The 26,084-nt window shown below is 39.2% G+C and overlaps 1 protein-coding gene across 5 annotated transcripts in view; it reads left to right on the top strand.

Moving 5' to 3' along the window:
- Positions 1 to 26,084, top strand: part of ASAP2 (ArfGAP with SH3 domain, ankyrin repeat and PH domain 2) — a 2,005,955-nt gene that overhangs the window by 1,090 nt on the left and 1,978,781 nt on the right. The window lies entirely within an intron of this gene.

The raw sequence follows: 26,084 nt of genomic DNA, 5'->3' as shown, positions 1-26,084 counted from the left end.
AATAACTTACTACTTGAAAGGTGGTATGCATTATAGAGTGGGCGATTTTTTTTTTCTTTTTTATTGTGGTTGAAATGCCCTTGGCGGATGGCTTGGACTTGTATGTTTTCACTATTGAATTATGCATTTTTAACACGGTTTTGATTTGCTGTTTGGTATTCACTTATGGTGCATTTGTGGGTCTGGAGTTTTTCATTTATTAGGTCATCCCACAACTCTTTGCAGATGTCACTGTTTTGCTGTTCTTGATGTATGTATTGTGCAGGCTCTGCTCTGCACTTCCTCATGGAGACATTTTAGCTCACCTGAATGGATTGGGGAAGTTGCATTTGGGAGGGAGACAGTATGTGGTGTTGACTCGTGTGTTTCTTGCTTTTCGTAAATGTTTCAGTCAAGTCATATACGGCTGGAATTAAATATGTTTGATTTACGTTCTCTGTACAGTAACATACAGTACAAAATGAGCTGTGTGACAGTTCCATTGGTAGTAAGTCTTCCCTGTTCTAACAGACTCAGAACTTGAAACGTGCTCTTAACTCGTTTTTTTTCCCTTAGAAACATTAGGATATGTAAGCTAAAGGTTATAATCTTAACAGGAATGTTCCTACCACAGTATGTATGTTTCATGGAGATTTTATTGACAGCTCCCCCGTATTTGATCATGACTTTTTTTTCTAATAGGAATACCAGCTGGCCTTTGGCAGGTCTTTGTGCTTGTATGAGTAGGTACTGCAAACTTAAACTCTACTATTTATTCTATTTTGTATACCAAGCCTTTATGCTTCATAGATGTCTTTTTTTGCCTTGCCATGCTTGTTACGAAATAGTTCCCAGTTCTGGCTTTAACACTTAATGCATATTTTGCCCTTGTACTTTTTGTGCATGAGTTAGAAATGAGGCAGAAGCCAGTAAAAATTAATTTGCATATCACTGACCCAGAGTGCCAGAGGTCATTTTATTGAATCAGAGTCTGTTAACACCTTCTAGTGATTTTAGATGTGTTCCCACAAAAGTACATTTCCCTTTATGGTTTGTATGGTATATCAGTTGAATACACTGATACAAGGTGAGAAAAAAAAACACATACTTCATCAGTAAGGCTGGAATCTGTGCAGTTTAAAGTCAGAAGCATAAAAACATCTGTTTATAGATTGGTGTGTACAAAGCTGAAAACGGCATAACTGGCTGTTTTGTAGTAATTTGCTGTTTGATAGACCAATGAATGAGCAAACTGTTGATGTCATGTGCTACATAATATTAGTGGTGCAATGTAATAAGGATGCTGGAATGCCATAACTGGGAGATGAAGTAACTGATGAGTTTGTGTTTATAGTCACTGTTAAAGCAATATTCTAATCAAGTGCACACTTTTGTGATTATGTACTTTTGTGAACTAATAACTGTGAGACACTGAACTGAAGTAAATACTTTGTGTTGCATTGTTGAAAATATTTACTGTGGTACACAAATGGTGTGTGTGTAATATATCTGTGTGTGTATATACATATGTGTATATATGTTGTGTGTGTGTGTGTGTGTGTGTGTGTGTGTGTGTAATGTATGTGTATATATATATATATATATATATATGTGTGTGTGTGTATATATATATATATATATATATGTGTGTGTGTGTATATATATATATATATATATATATATATATATATATATGTGTGTGTGTGTATAGCTATATATATGTGTGTGTGTGTGTGTGTGTGTGTGTATATATATAAATATATATATATATATATATATATATATATATGTGTGTGTGTGTGTATGTATATATATATATGTGTGTGTGTGTGTGTGTGTGTGTGTGTGTGTGTGTGTGTGTATATATATATGTATGTATATATATATATATATATATACACACACAAACACATTATATGTGTATGTATATATATATATATATATATATATATATATATATATATATGTAAATATATACATAATATATATATATATATGCACACATTTTATATATGTGTGTGTGTGTGTATATATATATATATATATATATATATATATATATATATATATATATGTGTGTGTAAATATATATAATATATATATATGCACACATTTTATATATGTGTGTATATATATATATATATATATATATATATATATATATATATATATGTGTGTGTGTGTATATATATATATATATATATATATATATATATATATATATATATATATATATATAGTACTTGGGTATTATTGCAGCCAGATTCCAAACCGGGCCATGTTTGCAGCTTCTTCGTTGTGCACTTCACAGCAGCTCCAAAAATATATGAACAACTGAGAATGGGGGGGCTACTGACAGAGACAGACAGATAGAAACAAGAGGAGAGAAAATAATAAAACTTCATGACACGGTGCATGACTTATTTTTCACGGATCAGGGACAGCCGTATCATGTAATTTGCCATGGTATGTATGCCATTACCTCCTGAAAGCTTACTGACCCAGAAGGGAAAGTCATAACTGGGAGAGTGTATTGGAAAAGGGAGGTGATCTTTGACAATTTTAACTGTGACATGGGGCTGAGGACATTATTTGTCTCCGTGTAGGAAGGGTTTACACATTTCAAGACTGTTGTGCACAGTAGCAAAAAATAAGTAGGGGTTACGACAACAACGGGGACTGAGCTAAGCGGGAGAATGAGAACTGTAAAAAAGGCTTCACCCTGATGAATTGTCTGGAGCATTGTCACTTACACGGGAAAGTTGTTCCCTGAATTTGTTAAAAGAAGGCTAGCATTTATGTTGAAGTATATTAAAAAAAATACAATAGGAAATGCACGTTTATGTCATATACCGTCCAACTTCATGAGAACTGACACAAATGAAGCATTTATAACCATCCCTCCATATACAATTCCGCTGTGGTCAGAAAAGTAGAATGTTTCAGTTTGTTTACAATCACGATACAGGTGGACCCCGGTCTCACAGACCGGTACTTAGTTAGCGTACCAGGACCTGCACAAACACAATGACTGCTTTCTCAATAAAAATGAAGAATGATGACCGGTCTGAAATCTGATTGCCATCATATGTTAAATACCATAGGTATGTATGTGTGTGTGTGTGTGTGTGTGTGTGTGTGTGTGTGTGTGTGTGTGTGTGTGTGTGTGTGTGTGTATATGTGTATATATATATATATATATATATATATATGTATGTGTGTATAAATGCACGGTTGTATATTTGTATAAGTATATAAATATTATATATGTATTTATATTCAATAGAGAAGTATTTATTGTGATATTTCTTCAGCACAGTATTGAAAATATAAATATGTACAAAAATGTTCAAAGAGTACATGATAGAACTGTTTCTTTGAAAATATGATTCCAAACAGTGGATTTTGACAAGACATTTGAAATATTGATTTAAAAAAAATGAAACCTCTTTGAAGCAGTAAGTAGGCCTTAACCTTTAATTAAGTAGTATGTTGGCACTGTAGCATAGTCAGTGAACTGGGGAAACTGGAATGAAATGTCCTCGAAATTGTCTTCGCAGATTAAAGCTATAAGTTGCTTCCTGAAGTCTATGGTTTGATTCTCTTATCCTCCATTTGCATGCAGTGTGACTCTGAACAATTCACTCAACCAGTGTTTCTCGGCTGAGCATTTAAAAGGCCTATGTGTGTTTGTGCTCTCTCCTGGTTAACAAATACAAATAAAACTTGTTTCTGCTCCAAGCTTTAAATGGTGATAACTAGCGTCACACAGGTCTACTTCTACTGTAGCTCCTTAATTAAATGTTTTACTGTCCCTACATTAGTTTTGTGTCATGCAGATGTTTGCACACATTTGTTAGCAGAAGCTGCATTGCATTGGCCTAAAGCCTATTGTACATTCATGTGTCATTGTTTCTGTCTGAATTTGAATTATTCAGTTGTATTATGTGGCTTGTTGTTTTTCATAAATAATGGAATGGATTGTGTCAAGTTAACTATTTTTGCAGGTAAGGTTTAGACATGTGACTCTAGGAGTTAGGTGCTACGGTAAGTTTGTAAAACATCTTTTGTTAAGAGACTCGGAATCCCTGCAGAAACTCTGTAGCTCATAGTTCTCAGAAATCTGTTTTGGGGGTCTTCTTTAACAAGTTTATGTAAGCTTTGATAAGGAAATGCTATGTTAATCAAGAAGAACATGATTATTATGTTATGTGGCAGGTTTTGCACTGTAATGCTAGCAAGTGGGTGTGTGCCTGTCAAATTGTTTGCCTGTGTAAAATAAAAATTAAGCTGAGGTGCTTTGTAAGTGTGGCTGCAGTTGTGGTTTTCTTTTTTTGTTGTGTTCTGCTGACCAGACTAGTCTAGTTGGGCATGGTCTATTTTTTTTGGAGGCCAAGGGGAAAAAGTTCCATAAAGAAAGCTGAAATATGCAACTCGAATAGAATACCAAGTTTTGCAGAAAACAATTAGATTTATAGATAGTAAGCTTATTCTGTATTGCTTGTCATTTCAGTGTGTAGTTCTAGTGCAGTAGCTATTTAATGCTCCACAGCACAATTAGCTTTTTCATAATTTAACTTTAGTATATGTGGAAATGGACTGTAATGCTTAAGTTGTAAACTTTTTGCCACTTAGAAACATTGTAGAGAGAAGTGTCTTATCTCACAAATCTGTGCTATAAGAAGTGAAAACAGTTGCTACATTCTGCTTATATGTCGTGTTTTTTCTATACTTTCCTTTGGAACAAATGTTTGTTTTCAGAGAAGGAATAATTTGTACGTCGTAGTGCATTGCTACCTCTGAGTCCTCTGTTGCTGTTTATGGCATAATAGTTACTTTATTTTTGTTCATATAAACCATTTAAGCAATAATCCACAACTGTGTATGAGTGTATCGGGATTTGCCAACAGTTGGTGTGGTTTGATCTTGAGGGCTAAGCCCAAGTGATTAAAACAAAGCCAACTGTGGGTAAATCTTGATAAAGTGATGCACAGTCGTGGATTATTGCTATTGTACAATTACATAATTTAAGAAAGAAATTGCTTACCTTTCTTAAATAATGTATTTGTACAAGAGCACTTTTCTACTGCGTTCTTTTCACTAAACTGGGGTACTGCGCATGCGTGTGGTGGGACATAACATTCCCATGCTTGCACAGTACATTGGTGCAGTGCAGGAGAAGCGACAGGGAACACAGAAACTCCATTGCTGTTACAGTTAAAAAAAACAAAACAGTTTTTACAAAGGAAAGTGCAAAAATATAAGGAAAATTGGGTAAGCTTCAGTTTGTTTAGTTTTGTAGAGTGTACTTGATTTTTCTTACATTTTGCACTGTCCCTCAGAATATTCCAATAGAAACTCTGGCCGCTCAGTGGTACTTCAGTGGCCAGACTTTTTTTTTTTTGGTATGTGCTCAATTTACAATGGGCACATTGGTTGGGCTGTTTTTGGATAGTTGTTGTGTCTTTCGGCTTTTCCCGGCTGTTTTTGGATAGTAATGAGCTTTTATTGTATACATTTGCATAATATACATACCTGTAAAACAATGTAGTGCATCGTTATGCAACTTATTAGCAAGGACATAAGCAAGTTATAGTCCCTTAACCTAAATCAAGTTTGGGTCCATTAAAGGCAAATCCTGCCTCTTAAACATGATGGGCTACTTTGAGCAAATCACTGACACATTGGATTCAGACAGATTAGTTCACACTGCCTACGTGGACCTGACCAAGACCTTTGTTATCCTCCCAGTTTCTGGCATTATGGATAAGCTAACCAAATTAAGTGCAACCCTCAAACTCCTGTGTTATCTGTTTGATAGCAAATTGGCTTACTGACAGACTCGATCACTGAAAGATCTCAGATTTATTCATCTGTCATTTAAGTGTAGCTACAGTTGTGGTTTTATTTGTTTTGTTTTGCTGACCAGGCTAGTCTAGCTGGGCATAGCTGAATTGTTTTAGTTACCAAGGCTAGTTGAATTTTGTGTTTTTATTTGCACTATTCTAGAACTTAGTAGTGACTTCTGAAGTTTTGGACTGCTTTTAATTGTTTAGAAATGCTGAATTTTAGTTAATTGTCCTGTTTTTGTAACAAACGAAGAGGTGAAGACATCCTACTACTCTCACTCTGGGGCAGTTATTCTCCTTGCATCTCTGATTCTGTTTATGCATTTCTTCATCTTGTGACTTGAATTTTGGATGTGCGCAGGGATCCTCATAGATGTGAGATAGATTTACTAGAACCACTGGTAATATTTTTCCTTTGGTTACTCCTTTGAAAAGTGATACAGTTATTAGAAAACTGGGCATTTTCATTGACGGTGAACTGTCCCCTCCAAAATGCTTATCTCTACATCAAGATTGGCAAAGCATCCTTGTAGTTCCTTCACTACATAGCAGTAACCAGTGTAACAGTTTCTGTACCTGTCAGTTGGTTTCACCTCCTCAGTCTTCGACAGACGTATAACAACAGTGACAGCGTATCTCTACCTGCAGGATATTAAAACATTTTCATACCCGCCTCCTAGTGTCACCCATGAGAGACGGTCTCATTAAGCACAGAGATCTTCTGCTCCATTTGTTTCCCTGGCTAGGTGTCACCATCAATGTGGTACAGAGACAGCTTAGTCTCACACAGGACATTCTGTTCACATGAGTTGTAATCAACACCAAGACAGGTTAAATTTATTTACCTCTAAATAGAATACATAATACATTTATTTTTCTGTGAACAATATGCATAACATTCTGCAGTCTGTCTCATTTTCCTCTTGTGGACTTATCTAATAACTTTATTTTTTATCTCAAAGTTCTGGGGCTTATGGTAGCCACAATGTTTATGGTACCTCATATTAGACAATGGATGAGGGTCTTCTAATGAACACTGCAAGCTCAGTGGTCACAAAACTCTGACCCACAGGAGAAACCAGTCAGGACCTCCAGGACATATTGCTGTAGTCTGATTTGGTGGTTTCAATTGTGCAGTCTTTGTCTTCGGGGTAGCCTCTTGATTGTGCCACAGTCTGCATGAATGCCTGTACTATAGGGTGTGTAGAGCAGTTCAGATGGATGGACACTCCACAGGAAACTGTTCCTACTGAAGTCATCTTTTGCACCTTAGTGTTCTGAAGATAAAAGCAGTCTTGCTGTCCCTCCAGGCTTTACAGAATATTCATTCTCTTAGGATACTGAGTGTTCATTCAGACACTATGTCTGTAGTCTGTTATATGGCTTCATAGATTCATAGATATTTATTAGGCTAACAACCCGGGGGGGGGGGGGGCGCTGTCTAAGTCTAGCCAATTTTTCCCAAAAGAATAGTGATGTTGTATATTGAGGGCCAGGCATTTATAAACAACCTCTGTCCATAAGGGACATGAGCGCCAGGCCTGGTGGTGTAAATTTCCTATTCCCTATCCACTGGTCTAGGTTGCACTTAAACTAGGTAATAGACAAACTCATCTTCACATGAATGGGAAGCCTGTTCCCTTGGAGGGGCAGTCTCTGGGCACATATCTGTCTATCCAGCATGTTCTGTTTAAGTCATAGACAAAATTCAGGTCCCTAGAACTTGTTTTTCTGGTACTGCTGTGGATGCCTTGTAAGCCAGGTATAGATTACCCCTCAGCAATCTATAAGAGACTGAGTAGAGGGAAAGGGCTTTAAGGTGCCCTGTATAAGGCAGGTTTGTTACATCTTGTATTCTTTTTATAAGGAACCTCTGAAGTCACTCTAGTTGCTATGTATGCCTGGTCAGGTACATACCGAAGGGAGAATTGCTCTCTGTAATTGGTCTGATAAGGGCAGAATACAGTAGGATAATGACCCCTTTGGACCTAGATGCAATGCCCTTACTTGTAAGTTGCACAACATAAAAGGATTTCCTCATCACTGTGGCCACATGGTGGTTGAAGGTAAGGCTACTATATCCATCCGTACCCATATCCCTGACCACTTGGTCGACTCTTAGGGGCATATAATCAACATGGTAATTGCCAGAATGGTTGACTTCCCAAAGGGTACAATTATGCATTTCTTAGCAATAAGTTTCAGAACTTGCCTTTGGCACCATTTGTTAGTCAGAGATGGGATTTCATGAACAATGCTTGTGTTTGCAGGAGAGTCAATGATAGCCCCCCAGCTTGCAGTCATCTGCAAACTTAGTCAGCCATAAACCTTCAGCATTTGCTTCTATTTCAGAGAAATAGACGAAGGAGCGGGCCCAGTACCGAGCCCTGTGGGACTCTGCTAGTGACTTTCATCTGGGTGAGTGTGGCCTCACCTATTTTGACCTCCTGGGTCATATCGGTGAACTATTTGACTACCCAGTGGGAGAAAAAAGGGTTTATACTTAAATTAGTGAGCTTGTCTATAGTGCCCGAGTCAGATATTATATCAAAAGCCTTGGCCAGGTTGAGGTAAGATGTGTGCACAGTCTTGCCTTCATTGCTTTGGTGACTCTCTCAGAAAAAGTCCTTCAGATTTAATAGGCATGACCTTTCTCTAACAAAGCCAAACCCTGATGGGTCCAGCTTTTGTAGGTTATCTATGTCTTCATTTGTCATGTTTGTGATGATTTTTTCCATGGGGCCTGTAGTTACCCAAATCAGTGGTTGGACTTCCTTTTTGCAGGGAAATGTCTGTAGCTGTCTTCCGTTCCTTGGGCACAAAACCTGACTGTAGGCTCCAGTTAAAACGCGATTCCAGTCAACCAGAGGGGGGAATGTTTCATGCTATTTATTAAGCATGTCAGGATGTTACTGGGGCCCATTGATGCAGCAGTTTTGGCCTTGGAAAGTGCATTGCTAACCCGTTCCTTAGTAATGGTCGGGGGATTGTGTGATGTGGTATTTTCTTTGGACTATCGGGGGAGGGGAGGAGTGAGGAGAGAAATTTGAGCTGAACCGGTCAGTCGAAAGATTTACAATGACCTCTGGTTCAGTGTGGGTGATGCCATTTAGAATAAGTTCTGCACATTAGTGTGTATATCCCCTGAGGTTACGACACAGCTGTAGAAAGCTTTGTGGTGGTCCTTTGCTTGAGAAGCTATTTTTTCTTCAAATTTAGCCTTTGAAGTATTAATTTACCCTCTTAGCTGCCTGTTTAGATTGGTCAGGGGGCTTTTACTAAGTATGGCTTTGTTCCTCTTACTCTTGGCCAAGATGATTTTTTTTTCTTTTGTTGTATAACCATGTGATATTGTGATTCCACCAGAGTAGCTTGTGTTTTTGAATTTGTCAGGTGGGCACAGCTTGCTCTAGACAGCTATCAATGTGGCTGTCCAGAGATTTTGTAAACAGTTCAGCATATGCTGTGATGTTTACTAGGTTTGGGGGTGCTTGGAATTTAGCCAAGGTATTGTTAGTAGAGAGAGGTTAGCCTTTGAATACTTCGTAAATGTTTTTGGTTTCACTGGATCCTCAGATTTAATTTTTATTTAAAGCAATACTGCCTTATGGTCAGATCTCATAAGTAAAGACATTACATTGGGTGCGGAACTTTGCTCCCCTATGTTCATGAGTACAAGGTCAAGGATATTTGTACCCCTGGTAGGAGAATGGACCAACTGTTCCAGGATGTTTTTACTACAAAATTTAGGAATCGCTGGGCTTGTGCATTAGAAGTGGTGTAGGATTCCCAGTCTGTAGAGTGGTAGTTGAGATCCCCTATGAATATCATATTACTTGAACAGTGAAGGACTGTAGTACATTGAGATAGGTAGTATGGGTTTCCTGAGACATGGTGGGGGACCTGTAGGGTGCAAGGATATGCAAGATCCTGTTTATGTTGAGTTGCACATGTATGACTTGTAGTGGGTCACACACTTTAACTTGGATGTGAGGTCGGTTTTAATGTAGACTGAGGTGTGAAAGGCATTAAAACCTTGCACTGCCAGGGTTCCCTCTGTGACTTTAAACCTTGTCTTTGTTACCATACAGATGACTACACTCTCCATGGAGAGGAAGGCTTGCAGGGAGTGGAGTTTCTTGTTAAGACTTCTAGCATTCAGCAGTACAACCTTCAGATATTCCTTTGTTCCTTTGTAGGTTCAGTTAAGTCAGGAGGTTTAACAGTCTGGCTTTGCCTACAAAAAGGCACTATGGAGGTGGAAAAGGTCTTTGCCAGTATCTGAAAGCCTAGAGGGGATAAGTGCAAACCATCCCTGGCAAAGCAGCGTGGTCTGTCAACCATGACCTCTCAGGCCATCAAATATTGTAACCTCTTGGATTGACATCAGATTGACTTTCTTGATCATGTCAGGATTTGTAATAGAGTCTAACCCTAATCAAATCAGTTTGTGTAATGGCCAGTAGAGTGCAGAGATTGTTCTGATCAAGAATAGTACCTACTCCATTGTATGCACGTCAACAGGCTGATTGAGTATTACGTGATTAGGACCAAAACTTTTGAAAATGACTAACCAACTGTTTTATTACTTTGTTTCACGGAAACATGGACAGAAGGTCACTAAACAGTGTGTGGCTTGTTGTATGGCTTGTTGTATGTGTAGCTTTGCCCTTCTTAAGTATGGGAAGAGGGTGCTGGGCCCTAAGGCTCATCTAACTTATCTAAATTAAGCTGCCTCTACTTAATAGCCATTTCAGTAAGTTATTTTTGAAATAGTTGCAGGTTGAAATGTTGACACTGATAATGCTGAGTGCGAACACAGCAAAAAAAAAAAAAACACTGATGATGCAGGAGGTTGAATACTGAACATCACTGTTCTCCACCTCAAACTCGCGCTCTCTCTCTATCTATATATATATATATATATATATATATGTGTGTGTGTGTATATATATATATATATATATATATATATATATGTATATATATATATATATATATATATATACACACACACACACGTGTGTGCGTGTATATTTATATGTATGTATGTATAAGTATATATATATATATATATATATATATATATATATATATATATATATATATACATACACACACACACATGGTTCCTATTACATGATTGAACCTCAACAAGTTCGAACCCTATATGGTCGAAACCATATAGTTGAACTTGCAGAAGTTCGAAGACGTCAAAACAAAAAACTTAAACTCTTGCAAGCAGAGGGGCAAGCCCCCCTGCACCCCCCCGCTCTTTAAATATACCAACTCTGAGACCGCAGGGAAAGGGAGCTTGCCCCCTTGCTTGCAACAGTTAGTTTACTGTTGCATGTTGTTTTCTATTTTTTTCCGTGTTTGAAGTTTTGAAACTTTGAACAGACAAGTTTGATATTGTCGTGTTCGAAGTTTCAAAAGTTCGATCACGTAATATGAACCCATACACACATACACATACACACACACACACACACACATATATATATATATATATATATATATATATATATATATATATATACATACACTAATGTCAGAAGAAAAATTCAAAGGAGTCACATCTGCCTCAGGTGATGAAAAACTTCTTTATTAGTAGCTAACCAGATTACAGAGCATGTTGGCCAAGATGATCTCCTCCTCTGGTCAACTTGTTTATTGACATCATCTTTTATACTGCAAGCAAAACAACTTTTTGTTACATTTCTGACCGTTGACAGTTAGCTATGGAAAACACCTGTGATAAACATGTTTATCATAAATCACCTCAAACCAACAGTTAGTACAGAATGTTCTAGAAGTACAGAATGTCCAGTTCAACAATGGTAGCTCAAAGTTTCCAGGACACACAGCCTGCTTCAGTAAATTAACTTTTACTCGGCCGTGCGTCCTTATCCCAGGCTTCACTGAGCTATAACCAAATCTCTTTATTCTGAAAAGCAGAAAACAGTTATTATTCAGGTTCATAAGCAATGCTGCATTTTGTTCACAGATGAGGCCCATCTTTGATATATCTCAACAAATAACATGTTCACTTTGCAAGAAGAGGAAAAAGACAAATAACAGTATGTTTTTAAAACTTTTTCTCTTAACATTTCCCCCCTGAAAACACTTTGTCTTTTTATTTCAGCAATATATGGTAAAAACTAAGTTTTTCTTTGCATACATTACTTCATTGGCAAGACAAACTTTTAAACTTCAAAAACATTTGCAAAAAGTCACATTTCAATGTATTCACTTTCACCAGTCTGTTGCAATTGCTGGTACATCGTCTTCGTAACAGCAGTATCAACCAGTCTTTGTAGAAGACCTCTGATACAGGGTATACAACAGCAACCACATACCACCACGATAGCCACAGCGACTCCAGTGGACACCAGGAAACTGCTGATGAGATGACTCCATTTTCCAAACCACGCTTGTAGAAAGTCTGTAAAGGGATTACTTACCCCAGAGTTCTCTGCCAATTCTTCGGATAACATTTCCAAACCTCTCAAAACTCTGGTGATACTTCCATCAGGCGCCAGGCGCAGTGTTGTTTGGAATATACGTACAACAGAAAGTCCCAAACATCCTGCAAACTCCTCCTTTTTTGGCCAGGGGCATATCCAACGCAATTCGATTCTGCCATGCCACCTGCGAAGTGGCCTCCAGTTGTTCAGCAATTCCTTTTAATGCATCTTTGGTATAGTTCACAAAACGCTGCTGGTTATAGTAAATGTAGTTGATCCAGTCCACATTCTTAATGTAGTTGATCCAGTCCACATTCTTATTAGGTTGAATCCAGACAAAGATGGATGTGAAACCAGCTGCTATTTGGTTTATTGCTTTGTATTCATCAGGTACGCCTCTTGGTACGCCAATGCTATCGATGTAGACACCATTATCGAAAGATTGCTTCAGTGCCTCTCTTTTTCTCCTACTCAACCACTTCGGCTTTATTTCAGGTTTTCTTACAAAATTGCTTGCTGGAACTGGGAAAATGTAGAATGGCAGAATTAACTTTACAAGTGCACAAGTTCCCTTCCAGGGAATTGTAAGCCTTAATCTGAGTTTGTTGTCTCCACATAACGACCATACGTCTGCTAAACTGTGAGTTTGGTTCTCCAGAAATGGATTTTCATTGCCATTCACAGTAACATTGCAATAGTTCTGTCCCATATTGCCATAATTCTTCCCTGTGCCATCTCTGGAAATGCACATATACGAACCTGGATAGGAAATCGCTGCAGGCGGTTTCTCAACTTTGCTTATGACTGGAAAACACGGAGTTTCATTTTTGCATTTATCTTCAGTTTTGTTGAAGAATAAGTTTAACAGACACATTAGGTTACCTTCATCTCGCATCAATGGGACTGCCGCTAGTTGCTGTTTACCTTCAGCACAAGAAGCACAGTTCTCACGATGTGCCTCTCGGGTACTATATCTAACCCAAGATAACCATTCATTATGGTGTACGAATCCCGTCTTGAGTAACAATTGTTCTTCTTCTGTGAAGGCAAAATCTGCTTTACTTGTCGGATTCTTAAGGCTTTGTACTTTAAGTTGGAGGGTCCCCAAAGGATCAGTTCCAATTGGAAAAGACACTCCGATTCCATAAACTCCTGAATCACTTTCTTGTGGTGACACAATGGTTATAGTAGTTACTTTGGTGCCTTGAAAATGCGCAATTTTTATTCTTTGTTGCCTGCTTTTATCTTTCTCTGGTATCACTGCACCACTTGTTTCCCATCCATTCACATCTGTTGACCACCAAACATTTGACCAGGACGTACAGTCTCTATTGCACAAGTATTTTGCACGAGTCAAGAAATTATCATTGTCCCATTTAGAACAGTCCAAAATTCCTTCACAAAGTTTCACCTTAAACACAGTAGTAACACCTGTTTGCGCTTGCAACACCACCATTCGTTTTTCTCTTGCAACTGTTCCTTCTCGTATGGACATATTTATTTTCGCCACCAAAATCATCATCATGTAACAGTTCAAGTACCAGTTGAACGTGGCCATCCTCCCTAAGGACTACCTCGCGCCGTTGGTTTCTTCACTGGGTTTGAGACGAACTGACCCCTATTCCCCTTTGTAGCCAGACTTTGCGTTCAGAGGTCCGGTGGAGTTTGACCAATATCAATGGCAGAAGGAAAAGTCTTTGAGTTTTTTACAGTGGGTGATATGAATCCACAAAGTCCTCTCAGCGATCTTTACAGCCGTACGTGTCGAGATAAGCACCTGGTATGGACCTTCCCACCTGGGGGATGACCAATTCTTTCTCTTCACAATTCGAATCCACACCCAGTCCCCGGGTGCCACGCTTAACAAGGTTTCATTTCTGGAATCTGCAAAGGAGTCATTGGTTACAAGAGACTTGACATTTAGCAGCTTCTTCATATAATCTGCTAGATCCTCACCCCCCTCACGTTCCGCTGGCAACAATCCTTGCCACTGCGGGATGTAATATGGTCTCCCAAACAAAAGTTCAAATGGTGTAAGTCCTTTGTAGGAAGGTGAGATTCGCATATACAGGAGTGCCACAGGAAGGCACGCAATCCATGATCTATGTGTTTCTGCCATCAGTTTGCGGAGCTTACTCTTCAAGACACAGTTGTGTCTTTCCACCAATCCAGCTGATTGGGGATGGTAAGTACAATGATACTTGAGATCAATTTGAAACACTTGACCCAACTTCTGAACAATCTGGTTAACAAAATGAGACTCATTATCACTGTAAATGCGTCTTGGTAAACCAAATCGGGGAATTATTTCTGTAGTCAAAAGTTTTGCTACTGTTTGTGCATTCGGGTGCTTTACTGGAAAAGCTTCTACCCATTTAGAAAAAGCATCAATAATGACTAAACAGAACCTTTTTCCCTCTGAGGGTGTCAATTCAATAAAGTCCATACAGAGTGTGTGGAATGGATATGGAGGGGTAGGGAATGCCTGCTGAGACTTTTTAACTCCCCCCTGAGCATGATACTTTGCACATAATAAACAAGATAAACAGAATTGCTTTGCATAGGTTGAAAACCCCTTACACCAAAACACCTTAGACACTATTTGAATCATCGTCTGTACTCCTACATGGGTAGGTCCATGGCTAACCAATGCCGCATACCTAAAAAAGGTTTGAGGGTAATACCATTTTGCCATCTAATGCCCTATACAGCCCATCCTGTTGAGTAATACCATATTTTACCCAACGACATTTTTCCTTCTGTGTTGTCATTGTTTGCATTACTTTTAGTGTCTCTAAGTCTAAGAGGTGTCCGAGATTTTGTTTACCCTCCCCTAAGGTACAAGCTCAAGTCAAAGCCACCAACTCAGCTGCTTGTGCAGAATAAATGTTTGACAGTCTTTTTGCCTCCAAAACTTCAGTTTCTGTGGTGACTGCATACCCTACTAGTGTTTTTCCTACAGTGTCCTTCTTTGCTGATCCGTCTACAAACAAAACGAGGTCAGAATCTACCAACGGAATATCTGTTAAATCTGGTCGGGGAAGCACTTTGTCATGAATGCTCTCTAAACAAACATGTGGAGTGCCTTCTTCTGGAGTCGGCAAAAGTGTCGCCGGATTAAGAGTAGTACATCTTTCTATGGTCATATGCGGCTGTGTTAGCAGCTCTGTCATACATGACAAATGTCGACTATTAGATAAAAAGGTTATCTTATCTTGCAAAAGTATAGTAGCTACTGAATGTTGAACCCACAATTGTAATGGATGAAACAAAACTAATGATGCTGAGGTTTGTACTGCCATGGCGGCTGCCACTACAGCTTGAACACAATGCGGCAATGCCCTTGCAACAGGATCTAATCTGGAGGAGTAGAAAGCTATCGGTCTGTGTTTATCCCCATGTACTTGTACCAGAACCAAAGTCATATATCCTCCCTTACAATCAACCATTTGTATAAACGGCTTAGAATAGTTTGGAAAACCCAAAACAGAGGATCCTGCTATCAATTGCTTAATTCTATTAAATGCTTGTATTGCCGTATTTGTCCACTGTATATAATTTTTAGCTGCCATGGGAGTGTCATAGATTAGTGTGGTCAATGGCCCTACTTCCTCAGCATAGTTAGGGATCTAACTTCTACAAAAATTAGTCGCAACTAAAAAGGACATAGTCTCCCGCTTAGTTGTGGGCATAGGTGCCTCAAGAATTGCTTGTTTTCTTTTGTTCTCCAATTGTCTACCTGCCTGCAAAATTAAATAACCCAAGTACTTTACTTGTGCTTTCCACAATTGTAACTTTTCTTTATTTACCTTATGTCCTTGCTCAGCTAAAAAACTAAGAAGGCCAAGGGTATCCTTTCTACAACTTTCCTGCGTGAGTGAGGCCAACAAAATATCATCTACATACAACAGAACCTGGCTTCCCTCTGGGGGAACAAACTGAGCTAAATTCGCAGCCATTTCTTGTGCGAATATTGTCGGACTCTCACAATAGCCCTGTGGCAATCTGGTGTAGGTGTATCTTTTACCTTGATAAGTGAATGCAAACCAAAATCTACTCTCCTTATGTAGTGGTATGGAGAAAATGGCATTGCTTATATCTATGACAGAAAAATATCTGTTCTGAGGTAGTAAATCATTAAGTAGTGTATAGGGGTCAGGGACCACCGGTGCTCTTGGGATCACAGCCGAATTAACTGCTTGTAAATCCTGAACCAACCTCCATGACCCATCCGGTTTCTTTACAGGAAACAACGGAGTATTGCAGGGTGAATCTGGGCATTCAACAAGAATTCCTACCTATTTTAGCTGCTCAATGGCTGGCTTAATTCCTTCCTCTGCTTGTTTACTTAGCGGGTATTGGTGCTTACGAGGTCTAAAACCTGACTTTGGAGTTATACAAACTTCACCTGCTGTTTTCATCAGTCCTACATCCCCTTTACCTTTTGACCATAAATCTACAGGTAAGGCACTTAACGCACTATCTTCCTCTTGAGTTAGGAGGATTTGTCATGCCATTTCTGTTTTGTCATCCCTGAGGTGCACACTTGGTTGTGCCCAAGTCACCCAATTTAGTCTTTGTACCTGGATCTGTTGATCTTTCAATTGACTTTCGGACAGTGTGTCCTAATTCGTTTCCTTTTTCGCCAAATCTACCAATGTGTCCCCAACGCTTTAGTAATTGAAACATGTGGGCTATAACCTGAGCGATATAAAGAACTCATTTCCTTGGTCAAAGTACAGGTCACTACTGTATTACCTTGCATATCCCAAAACATATCATTCAAAATTATCCTTGCACGTTTGTGCTTAAAGAATACTTTTTCAAATTCTTTATCTGGACCAGGGGCCTTTCTATACAACATTGTACAATGTAAGTGCACCCCAACCGTGGCCCACTCACTTCAGATACACATACCCCCTCTACTTGTAATCTAAGCTACAAACCTACAATTAATAGGCCAACTAACTCTCTCCTAGTCTGTCATCTCAATATTAGAAGCATTAATAACAAGGTACATGAATTGCATGCACTTCTGGATGTCCACTCCCCTGAGATTCTCTGTTTATCTGAAACCTGGTTAAAACCTAACACTAAAGACAATGAAGTGTTACCACCTGGGTACAACATACACAAGCTGGATCATGCTTCGAGGAAGGGGGGTGGGGTAGCTGTACTCTATAAATCTGAGTTGAATGTCACCATAGATGTAGTACAACCTCCTCAGATTAATAACTCTGAGATTCTTGCCACCAAATTGCAACTTAATAAAAATAAATGCATTAATATTATCTGTATGTACATTCCCCCAGGTAACAATATATCTACATTTGAAGATATCCTGCACTGGCTGTCATGTCACTACCCCCAAGAAACCCTACTACTTGGAGACTTTAACATAGACTGGGGCACCTGTTCCTTAGAATCCCCAACCACCCATATTAACCTGCATGCATTTACACAAATCATATCCACCCCTACCAGGATAGGTAAACCCAACCAAAAAGAAAGTATACTTGACTGGGTACTCATAAACAGTCACCCGCAACTGTACACCTCTGGTACCCTCCTTAATGGCCTAAGCGATCACCTTCTCACATATGTAATTAAGCACAAAACCATTAATTCCCAACAACCCTTACTCAGAAAGGTTAGAAACAATAAAAACTTTGACCCTGCCAAATTCCAACAAGAACTAAACTCATGTAATTAGTATATTCTAAAACACCTCCCCTTAGAGGAAGCAGTAGCATACTTTAACAACAAATTCCTTGAGATCCTTGATTTGCATGCACCTGTTCGTTCAAAGAGAACCAAGGCAAAAACTGCACCATGGCTTTCTATTGAGTCTAAACTCAAAATTACCCTTAGAAACAAAGCATGGGCTTTATGGCGTTCTTCTAAAGACCCTCAAGATCACATTAAATACAGGCAATCCAGGAACAAAACCAAAAAATCAAATTTACAAGACAAAAAACAATACTACTGTAATTTACAGACAGTAAACCAAAATAACCCTCAGTTTTGGGCAGGTTTAAATAATCTACTACATCCTGGACAAACTTCAACCCCAATCCCTGCTACTACTATTGATAAAACCCCTGAAGATGTTTCTGATAGTTTTAACCAATTCTTTACTGAGACAATTCAAGCCCTAGCTAACCAACTACCTCCTAGCTCCCCTGGTCCTGAAAGTAGCACCCCTAGAAACCTACTTACGTTCATCTTCCAGCCAGTTGCCACTTCACTTATCCGTACCTTGATGAAAAAATTAAAACCCACTACACTTTCTGCTGATCAACTCCCTGCCGAGTACCTATAAAAATCAGCTGATGCTATTGCTTACCCCGTCTCAATACTAATCAATAGAACCATAGTAGAAGCTAAAATTCCCACCATCTGGAAAATATCCTATGTAATCCCACTTCACAAAGGAGGCAGCTCTACTGAATTCTCCAATTATAGGCCAATAGCTATACTCTCTCCACTTGCAAAGATTATGGAAAAATGTATTCATAGACAACTCCTGCACCACCTAATCCAAAATCGCCTTATGGCAGACACTCAGCATGGCTTCCATCCTCATCACAGCACTACTTCAGCCCTCCTAGCCTTTACTAACACCATAAACCATAATCACAACAATAATTATATATCCTCAGCCCTCTTTTTGGATCTTTCCAAGGCATTCGATATGGTCGATCGCCAACTTTTAATCCACACCCTGCAAACACACATCTCCAGTAGAGTTATGGTCAGCTACCCAGGCCACCTTTAATACAATAGAAAACTGGCTTTCTGAACATCGTTTGATCCTAAATCCCAAAAAAAGTAAAATGCTGTTATTTTCACCAACACGTAGGTCTACCGCTTTCACCTTTACCATAAAATCAAATGATGGCACAATAATCTCCCCTGACCCATCTACAAAACTATTAGGTGTCATCATAGACAATAATCTCAAATTTGACCTACATGTTAACCAAACTATCAAAACCATCAATAAAAAACTAGGGTCACTTTACAGAATAAAAGCCTTCCTAACCCCTCCAGCTAAAATTGCCATAGCTCGCTCTCACCTTCTTTCAACCCTTCTGTATGCATCCCCTCTACTCTCGAATTTGAACAAGACTGTCCTTAACAAACTCTCAATTTGCTACAACCACATTGCCAGGTTTGCCACTGGGCTGCCTTTTAGGACACATCATTGCATCAATCTAAATCAGCTTGGTTGGCTTGAACTACCCAGCCTAATCCAGTATAACCAACTGATTATGGCCTATAAAATCCTCTATAATCCGGACAATACTCCTGCACTTAAAAATATTATCACCCCCTATAACAATCCTAGACTGATTCGATCCTCTAACAAACTACTAATTCAGACTAGCAAAATTAATAACACAGCCAGTGATTCTCTCTTTGCAAACTCTGTAAGTAGATCCTGGAACTCTCTTCTAGCTGATACTACCTTACTTTCCACCTTAGGTCAATTTAAAACTAGACTCAAACAACATTTGTCACTTAACTGGCTATGTCATTGTATCAAGCCTGGCTAACTCTCTCTAGAATGTGTAAAAATCTGTTAACCAGTTTACTGTGTAATTTCATTTAATCCTGACTCGTACTCAGGATTAACTGTAACCTGTGGAACTTGTTTAACTTGCTTACTTTATGTAATCTCTGTAAATAGTCTGTTTGTAATATGTAATGCTGGTATTATGTAATGCTGTATCTGCTTACCCTTGGAGCTTTTCTCCCCGGGCCTCCGCTGAAAATGGACATACATCTAGTCGGACTATCCCGGTCAACAAATGTAAAATAAATAAAAATAAAGTGCGCCGCAACCTGCGGTGACCCGCTCCTAGATTTACTTAAAACTAAGTTGATCAAATCTGTATCAACCCTCCCCGGCCCATTTGAAATCAAGTCCTGGCTATACCAGTAAAACAAGTCTTGTACTCCTTGTACCACCAAGCCATCCGCTAACCTTTTCGCCTCAATGCCTTTAGGTGTGGGAACTGCCGCTATTCCAAACAAATGCATCAAATCTCTTCCCAGTAAATTAACTGGACAAACATTTGATATAATTACCCTACACCTAACAGTTTGGTTTGTTTGTGGATCTGTGAACAGTAGAGGATGAGACAGTGGTTCCTTATAGATTTTCCCATTTGCCGCTTTCACAAGGACAAACTCATCTGTCTCGCAGTTCGGAGGCAGAACTGCTGGACCCAAAAGTGTACACGATGCACCTGAATCACATAAAAACTCCACTTTCTGTCCTATCATGGGTTTTTGATCTAGATGCATAGCAATACCCAAATTTGCCAGGTTTATGACTTCACAGTCACAATCCCGCCCTTTCTTCTGAGTGTTCTGACATTCATCGCAGAGAGTGTCTGCCTCATCATCATCACAATCATTCTCACTTTCTTCTTCTCTACAATAATCACAATAATGAATTTGGCGCCTTCCTTTACTATCATATAGTCATGCAGAGCCCTTGTTCATAAGCTGTGGGGGGTGTTGCCACTCTTCACAGTCGGCAGCAAAGTGCCCACGTCTACCGCATTTAAAACATTCTCCACGTTTTAACCTCCCCTCATATTCCTCTGAATGTCCACCCGGTTTATTTAACGTGTCCCATTTTGGGCCCCCACGTTTTTTTACGCCACCACGGCGCCCTTGCCCCCTTTGGTCCTGTACCAAGAATATACCACCATCATCCCCTACTGCTAACACTTGTACTTTCTTTTTCCTTTTTAAATTGAAATGTCGCTCGGCATGCCGTGTATATTCAAACAAAGGTTGCAGTCTACATGTTCTATGATCTACCATATGCTTAGTTATAAAACTACTTATCGGAGCCCTACAACCCTTAAGAAAAGCATTTTCCAATTGCTGTTCATACGGACTATCATTGGTCTGATCCTGCGGAATCCTCATTCCACAATGGTAATTGAACACTTCTGTCAATCTTACAATATAGTGATCTACAGATTCATCATCATTTTGGATGCACTGATTTATTACTGTCCAATCTGCTCTTGGACGCCACTTATCAGAAATTCTCTTCAACAGATCAGTGACTCGCATGTCTAACACCCCAGAATTATGCTTTAATGTAGTGCCGTCATCTGCCTTACATGTCCAAGTACACCACAAACGAAGTGCCAATCTGGACCCAGGATTTGTCGCACTACTTGTTCTACTTCTAAACCATTTAGATGATAACTTAAATGCATACCAACTATGTCCTCAGAAAACTTTTGAAAATTAACCTTGGGATGAGGAATAACATCTGTAGCTCGTTTTATATCCTCTGTAGCCCAGGGACGATAAACTAAAATAGTTGGCTCTTGTCCAATATCCCCTGCTTGTGGGTTTGCAACTTGTATTAAGGGAAGAGCGTCAGAAAGTTTAATGGCCCAACGTCCTTCCCTTCTGGTCCTGACCTTAACTGCATAGGTTGGTCTACCTGTTGCAAAGAAACATTGGGTACTACGGTAATTTGCGGGTAAATTGGAGGGGTCACAACATTTCCTTGAGCAGCCAATAACCCACCCTGCTGTACAGATCCCACATCTTCAGACTGATAATGAGGAGGTTCCGCCGGTACGGCAGCAGCAATTTCCCCATACGGTGGGGCAGTTGCCTGCCTTTGTACCGCTATCTAAAAATAAAGCTACTTTTCCACTTGGCACCAGTGATCCCTTTTCATTTATTTTTTCTTTTTCCTGGCACTGTTTTTCTTTTGTAGCTCGTTTATTTGCTTCTTCTAACCATTTTTGTGCTTGGGGAAATCCCAATTGTCTTTGCTTTTTAGTTCTAGTTCCTGCATCTCTTTTCAAATCTCTAACCAATTTCGCACAGGCATTCTTATTCAGGGTACCATCAAAATCATCTTTCAACTTCCACTTTTTCAAAAATTTAACATTATTTTTGTTTAAGCCTTTCATATACTTAGCATCAACATTTAAACAGACATCACTCTCACACTTGCAGCAACTCGAACCCATGTTTCCCCTAGATTTCTTATTTTAGGACTGTATCAAAGTTATTTTACAGGGCTTATTATAAAATGGGGCTATATCTTAACCACTGATCCTAACAAAAGAATCTTAACAAGTAATCCTACCCACCCTTAACTAAAAATAAAACCCTTGTCGACAAGATTAAATTAAAAGAAAATTTATTTTTCATCCTACCTGAACCAGATGAGACTCCGTTTCCCCTTTTCATTCAGAAACCATCCCTCATATAGGGATCAGAGAGCAGCCTGCCTCCTTTCAACAACAAATCAGTCGGAGGGCTTTCAGTCGAGGGAATCTTAAGATGAGAAACCCTCACCTGCATAGGTTTTTCGGTCTCTCTGTCGGTCTGATCCGTATCTTCGTAGAGGTTTCTGGTCCGAAGGACCAAAATGTCAGAAGAAAAATTCAAACGAGTCACATCTGCCTCAGGTGATGAAAAACTTCTTTATTAGTAGCTAACCAGATTACAGAGCATGTTGGCCAAGATGATCTCCTCCTCTGGTCAACTTGTTTACTGACATCAACTTTTATACTGCAAGCAAAACAACTTTTTGTTACATTTCTGACCGTTGACAGTTGGCTATGGAAAACACCTGTGATAAAAATGTTTATCATAAATCACCTCAAACCAACAGTTAGTACAGAATGTTCAAGAAGTACAGAATGTTCAGTTCAACAATGGTAGCTCAAATTTTCCAGGACACTCAGCCTACTTCAGTAAATTAACTCTTACTCGGCCGTGCGTCCTTATCCCAGGCTTCACTGAGCTATAACCAAATCTCTTTATTCTGAAAAGCAGAAAACAGTTATTATTCAGGTTCATAAGCAATGCTGCATTTTGTTCACAGATGAGGCCCATCTTTGATAGGCATATCCCAACAAATAACATGTTCACTTTGCAAGAAGAGGAAAAAGACAAATAACAGTATGTTTTTAAAACTTTTTCCTCTTAACAACCAACTCTTGAGAATGCCATACCTTGATGAAGAGGGAATATACTGAGAAATGGGCATCTTGGATTTTGTTTGGAACTCTATTTTTTATTTATTTTTTTAAGCCATTCAGTCACCATATTTTGGGACTCACTGAAGTGGGTCCTGACAAAGTCAGATGGTTACCTTTGAAACACATTTGTTCAGCAGCTGCTTGATCCTTATTGAGCACCTTTGCTAGACCTTATAGACTGGACAGTGTTTCCAGATCCATATCATCCTTTGGCGATGTGATGTTCAGAGGTGCATTCACCCAGGTAGATTAGCTAGGGATTTTGTGTCCCAAAGGTTAAAAAAGACTGAATTTCTGTAGCACATATTAAAGTTATGTTCTTTCTGCAACAATAATCTGCTTGAAGAAGTCAGACTTTAAATATTCCTGGTATCTGTAAGGAAAGGTGCATTCTGTTATTTCTCTCATTTTCTAATGCCTTTAGCTTGGTCATATTCTGGAAAGGGAGAGGTACAGGATATCGGGGAAGGTTTTAATCACTGAGATGAGCATGTGTAGGGTATCTTAGTCCTAACGATTAACAAAAACAGTATTTTTCAAGGAGATCTATTGTTATGGCAAGTAAATATCCCTGATTTAACTACAGCAGGCACTAGAAGAGGAAAGGCTATCTGTTGCAGGAGTAATGGAAACACAGATGTGCACTTCATATGGATGTTCAGGCTTATGGCCACAGATGAATAGCAACTGCATGGAAGTGATGGTGGTTCTGGTCCACAGATCTGTTTAAGAGACTTTTGAAGGAACAGAACTGGAAAAGGATGGGAATGATTAGCAGATAGAACAAACTTTCCCTTAAACATGAGAAATGTTTCACAGAAGATAGTGGTCAGGTGGAACAGGCTTCTAGAACTGGTGGAAAATGGCAAGCCAGTGGGCCTAATAGGATAGATGGGGAACAGTTAGGATTGAAAGGCAGAAATTCAGCCCACAATAAAATATATGAAAGAAACTCAGAAAGATTTTTATCCCGGTTCACTGATTGTGTGACCTTAGAAGAGACTGTAACAGGATAATGATTTGGGGAAGCCTGGAGGATAAAGCTTCCTTGTGCTGGTACAGTCGGCTTTTCCTTCTGTACAAAATAATACATGATGCACTAATTTCATTTCAGTTTTTATAGTGATGCAGCTCAGTTCCACAGTGTAATTTACAACCATATAGGTGGTGTAAAAGGAGGGGAACGGGCATCTGTGGGATGCTGGCTGCAAGAGTTTGGTAGTCTAGGACTGAGAAGAGCCTAGAGTTTGTCAAGCATTCCTTGAATTGATTTGAAAATTTGAATCTAAGCAATTTGTATAGAAGGGGAAGCAGGGAAGCAGGTCTGCAGATAAATATGGAAGTGGGTTTATCTTGCTTGGGGAAGGGTGTAAGTGTAGCTGTCTTCCAGCGAGGGGTAAAGGGACCAATAGAGATGCATGTATTAATAGTATGAATGAAGAAAGTGACACTAAAAATACTGAGAACCTTAATGAAACAAGGAAAAGGCCATTTGTCTCTGGATGACCATAAGAAGAGTCATTTTTATGGACTGCATTAGAAGTCTACTTACTGTTAAAATTATTAAAAGTCTAGGGGAAAGGAATATTTAGTTTAGCACTTGCTGAAGGCCTCAATTAGTAGATGTTTTGAAATAAATTACCCCTAATAATGTGCTGAGAAAACTAGTGTTGCTGCCTGGTGAGGAAAGTACAGTTGTGTAAAATTTTACCATAATGGTAGATGTCCTTGCTTTCACCGCTGCAGTATTACATATGGGATCTCTGTCATGGAAGGGCAACATCTGGCCAGTCTACCAAAGCCTACCTTTGCTTTAAGATACGATGAATGTCAGCCAAATGCTCCTCACGTAGCATAGGGTATAAATGTTACTTTCAGGTGTACCATCTTCAGAACAGACTGCCCCAGTAGGAACACCAGTCCAAGGAAAACCAAAGAGAACCTGCACATCCAGGAAGGAAAAAAATAGGGGGATGGAGAGGGGGACTGAATACTGCAGAGGTGAAGGCAAGGACATCTACCGTTATGGTAAGATTTTACACAGCTATACTATGTCCTTACTTTCACCACTGCAGTATTCATAACTTATGGAAGAGTGCCAAAGCTCAGGAAGAAACTTGGGAGGAGGAATCGGCAGTAGAGCCTTCTAAGAAGCCATGAAGAATGGCATTAGCAAAACCAGCTCTAGGTCTGGAGATACCATCCATCTTGTAGTGTTTGGTAAAAGTATGCACAGAAGTCCCGGTAGCTGATTCAGAAATAGAATTAGTGTGTAAGCCCTTGAAAAAAGCACCAGAAGAAAACACAGCTCTAGTAGAATGAGCTTTTACAGAAGAAGGAAGGCTCTTGCCATGAAAAGTGTAACAAAAAGAAATAGCCGTTGAAATCCAAGAAGAAATACTTTGCTTGGAAACAACCAATCCTAAAGGCCTTGGATGAAAGGAAACAAACAACTGATCAGATTTTCTGATGGCTTTAGTCTTATCCAAATAAAATCTGAGGTGTCTATGTGTATCCAAAGTATGCAGCACCCTCTCACTGTCAGATTGTAGAGAGGGGGAAAAAGTAGGCAAATTAATAGACTGATTTAAGTGATAAGTCATTAACCATCTTGGCATAAAAGAAGGATTAGTACGCAAGGACACCATGTCCTCATGGAACATCATAAAAGGGGGACAAGCCATAAGGGCTTGCAATTCAGACACCCATTTGGCAGACGTAAGCACTAACAAAAGAACTGTCTTCCA

This window comes from Protopterus annectens, chromosome 1.part1 (assembly GCF_019279795.1).
Source record: "Protopterus annectens isolate FY-2018-M chromosome 1.part1, PAN1.0, whole genome shotgun sequence".
Taxonomy (NCBI): domain Eukaryota; kingdom Metazoa; phylum Chordata; order Ceratodontiformes; family Protopteridae; genus Protopterus; species Protopterus annectens.
The sequence above is the reverse complement of the archived record's forward strand: the minus strand, read 5'-3'. Positions and strand labels throughout refer to the sequence as shown.